This window comes from Macadamia integrifolia, chromosome 5 (genome assembly GCF_013358625.1).
Source record: "Macadamia integrifolia cultivar HAES 741 chromosome 5, SCU_Mint_v3, whole genome shotgun sequence".
NCBI classification, from domain to species: domain Eukaryota; kingdom Viridiplantae; phylum Streptophyta; class Magnoliopsida; order Proteales; family Proteaceae; genus Macadamia; species Macadamia integrifolia.
Window position 1 is genome coordinate 8,479,689 of NC_056561.1, and position 4,560 is coordinate 8,484,248.

The 4,560-nt window shown below is 34.0% G+C and overlaps 1 long non-coding RNA gene across 1 annotated transcript; it reads left to right on the top strand.

Moving 5' to 3' along the window:
* The first annotated feature begins 2,717 nt into the window (after positions 1-2,717).
* On the top strand, positions 2,718-3,516 carry LOC122078926. Its single transcript, XR_006140230.1, has 3 exons — positions 2,718-2,770; positions 2,898-3,088; positions 3,206-3,516. It is a non-coding gene; the product is annotated as an uncharacterized LOC122078926 (long non-coding RNA).
* The last annotated feature ends 1,044 nt before the right edge of the window (positions 3,517-4,560 follow it).

Genomic DNA, 4,560 nt, shown 5'->3' on the forward strand with positions numbered 1-4,560 from the left:
GATGCCTTGTCATCCAAATACAAGGGCTAGGATCACATTAATATATCATATTTCTATTTTATTATTTTAAAACCCAGTGGCTATTTTTCTGTTAATAAAATCTCACTAATTTGGTTCTTTTGCCTAAGATTTATTTGATTACTAGTCCTTTTTTTAATTATTTTTAACAATTTACTCTCTAGTGCACTTTCCTTGCCAGATTATTAAACTATAACGGTTGATTTTTTTTTTTTACACATGTGAAGGATTCTATTGAAACTAATAAGGACTACTGAATGTTTCTAGAAAAAGTATTGGATGTTTCTTAACAGAAAAGACATGATGAATGTCTTTATACCAAAAAAAAAAAAAAAAAAGAAAGAAATCATGCCACACTGATTATTTTGATTCTATTCAACTTATAAGGAGTATTCGATATTTCTAAAAATATCGGATATTTTTAGAAGAAAGTGAAAAGATTTGGTATAGATTTAGGAGGACAAAACACGTACCATGCCAATTTGAAAATTTTGGTTTTACATATATATATATATATATATATATTGCAACTTATTATTATTATTATTATTATTATTATTATTATTATTATTATTATTATATATTATTCTATTGAAACTTTTTATATATATTGTCACCCTAAATATTATTATTATTATTATTATTATTATTATTATTATTATTATTATTATTATTATAATATTTAGTTGTTTTTTTTGTAAAACTTCTTATGGGAATGCCCATAAATTGCGTATTCCTTACCAAGTCATAGCGGTTGATATTATGCTATAAATGGGAAGGATTCTAACATTTAATATAGGAATGAGAATCTCTCAAGTGCACATCCAACAGTTGGGAGCCCCTTGTGGTGCGTGCCCAGGTGCCCAGATGTCAGATGCATGCTGCCACCCATAAATGAGAAGGATTTTAGCACTCAATATAGGAATGAGATCATCTTTAACGCTCATCCAACTGTTGGGAATCCCTTGGGGTGCACGCCTATTTTTTGGAGTGCATGCTAGGGTGCTCCTAGTTGCTGAATGCATTCTGTGAGCCCATTCATGGGAACGATTCTAGCACTCAATATAGGAATGAGATCCTATCCAGCGAACATCCAATGGTTGAGAGCCCCTTGGGATGCACGCCCATGCATTGGAGTGCATGTTAGGCTGCCCCTAGTTGTCAGATGCATGCTGGTGCCCATAAATGAGAAAGATTTAGCACTCTACATAGGAATGAGATCCTCTTTAGAGCACATCCGACTGTTGGGAGTCCCTTGGGGTGCACGCCCATGTGTTGGAGTGCATGCCAGGGTGCTCCCAGCTATCAGATGCACTATAAAAGTCCATAAATGGGAAGAATTCTAGCACTCAATATAGGAATGAGATCCTCTCTAGTGCATATCTGACGGTTGGGAACCCCTTGGGGTGCACACCCATGTGTTAGAGTGTGTGCTAGGGTGCCCTCAGCTATCATATGCATGTTGGCGCTAATATATGTGAAGGATTTTAGTGCTCAATGCCTCAATACAAGAATGAGATCCTCTTTAGTGCATATTCTATGGCTAGGATCCCCTTGGGATGCATGTTTGTGTGTTAAAGTGCGTTACAGGTGTTCCCAGCTATCAAATGCACATCTGCACTGGAGAGGATTGAGTCCCTCAATGTAAAGGGTTATCCTTCTCAAACAAGAGTCAGATAGAAAATTCAACATTGCTCTTCTCTATATTTTTAGTTTTCTCCTTCAGAGCTATGTCATATGTTTCTCTATATACTGATCAAGTCTAGAATGCTTGGGCTCAATGTCGACCCAAATTCTATAAGGTAAAAATTTTTAAGCTTTGCACATAGATATATCCATTTTCCTATAGTTTCCATATTTGATTTCTTTACTAAGTTATAGTTTGTTTTGATACAATCAGAACTGGTGAAAGAAGTAGTACAAGATAGATCATTAGTTTTAAGTTCGGTCCTCTTTGGTACCATTTTTCCTTTTGATTTTTACCTATTTAACAAAAATCATTAATGAAAATCATTTTTTATCAAAACATAAAAATGGTTTGATAACTACTTGACAAAAATGGCTTTTTGTAAGAAATAGTTTGGAATCTCTATGTGCAAAATGGGTTTTTAAAGAAATAGGTGAAGAGATTCCCTTCATTCATCTTCCTTATAACTCTCTTTATCAACTTTGGACTGAAGAAGAGGGTCCAAGGGGGGTTGGGTTTCTAATTACAAAGCAAATAACTACTTTACCCTTCCATTTTGGGACATTAAGCACATGCTCATTAAAGTTTAGTGCAAAAATTACTAAAAATCAATTTTGGCCGAAACACATAAATGACTCTTGATCTCTTTTTGGTTTTTGTGTGTTTACCATTTTTATTTATTTATAATTATTTTTTTAACAGAAACAAGCTCCATAAATGATACCAAATGTAGTCAAAACCATTTTTGTGAACAAAAATCAAAAAGAAAAATATACAAAAGAGGGCCTTAAGACCTATGGGAAATAATAATCCTCAAGGAGAATTCACACATGTTGTCTCTTGGTGCATCAAAGAAATTCAAGAAATAGTAGTATCTACTATAAATGTAGTTCCGAACAAAGCTTCATACCCAATATCCAATAAACCTAATTATAAAAATACTACTTTCTTTTGGGTTCCTATTCGCCATTGGATAATATCGTTTTTGAGTCATAGCCGAGAGATGAGATTCAACACATCAAATGAACACCGGGGATAGATGATATCTGCTTTTTTGGTTGCAAGGTATGCCTAGTCCCATATTAAACTATGATATGTTAATTTGATTGGTCTTTGATTCTGTGCATGATTACATATTCATCTTTTTATTTTTTTTTATTTTTTTTTTATTTTTTTTATTTTTTTTTATTAGGTCTTTCTTATCTCTAATTGTGGCGAAGATCTTTGACCATGACCAAATTTTAGGGTTCAAGAGGGTGTTGGTTTTTTTTTGTTTTCTGGTCCATACAAAATCAGATTATAAAGACCAACTGGATTATGAATGAGTACAATGTAACTCGGGCTACATTTTCAGACGATGAGAGGAAAGAAATTGGAGACAAGGTAAGAAAGATTTATTTTCATTCGTAAGCAATCTATGTTGGTGGTTCCTTTTTTTAAACCTCAAACAAGATTGGATATGATATTTACTTGGCTGACTCTCTTAATTTTCCTTTGCAGAAGAGGTATCCAATTGGTGGAGGATAAAAGGCTAGAATTGCTGAGGAGTCAGGGTGGACGATTCAAATTTGTAGCCCTGAGTTATTCAAGGCCCGACAAGAGGTTGCTGCACAGTAGTTTTTATGTGTGTACTGGTTTGTTTACGAAGTAATGGCAGCAGCCGCAGTTGGTTGATTGTACTTTTATACTAGATTTTACAATGATCGGAATAGGAGATGAACTTTACATGGCTGGAGAAGAAGAAATCTATGTTGTTACAGTTGGGATCAAGAGACCAACATTAAGCAAATTTGTCAACCTCTATTGAATTATGGTTCACAGACTCGAGAATGATCAACAATAGTTTAGGGAAGAGATTTTTTCTATAATGTTCCTTCTTGTTAGTTTACCTGAACTTGCATTAAACTGAGCTTGATGATGAATTTTAGAAAATGACACACGACCCATCCAATTTTCAGTGACTTCCGGATAGATTAAATTATATGAGAAACTCATAAACTAGAGGATAGTTGCGACTGAAGCCAAATACAAGTGAAAGCAGATTGGCATGGAAATAGTTATTCAGTGTTCAATCTTATCATTGCTGATTCTGCAAAGTCATATTAGAAAGTGGTGAAGGATATCAATCAATCATAACAAATCAATAAACTAATGTATTTATTGACTATTTCATGAAGTTAATCTGATTGAAATAGAATCAAACCAAATCTGGCCTTGGAGAATAAGTTTTATAATTTACTTATCACTTTCCTAAGAACACCAATATACCTGACTGATAAATATAGCAACCTTGGAGGACCAAGTTGCTGAGTTTGTATTCCTACAACAAATTAAGGATAAAATAAAAGAAATCAACTTCAGAGGAGTGTAGTGGAACTTACCTCCTAATAAGATAGGCAATCCAGCCATCCTGTCCAATTTGCAACTCTGGCGAACATTTAATGATTCCCTCATATCTGTGCACAATCAAATAGAGAATTTAGAGTCTTTTGGTTTCTCTCTGTCTCTCATGTACAGAAAATAATGATAGTTTTCTATAGTCTTGACGAAGCCAAGGACCCTTCTCTTATAACACAATATCGTAAGCCATTCCTTCCATCATGAAAATAAGGGTTACAGTTTCCCCTTATAACCTCTAAGAGCAGCTACCATGCAAGTTTCACTCATAATTGCTCTTACTTCTCATTTGGCAATGTAGGAAACATTTGTCTTGCATAAAAATCTAGATTTCCAACCTTCAATTTTCCCAACAAGGGCACCCTAGTTATATGATAGGATGTTTTGTCTCAATAAATCAAGCAGTCAAGAGAATAAGTTGTTGTCTAAAAATTTGGGCAACTCCAACCAAAATAATG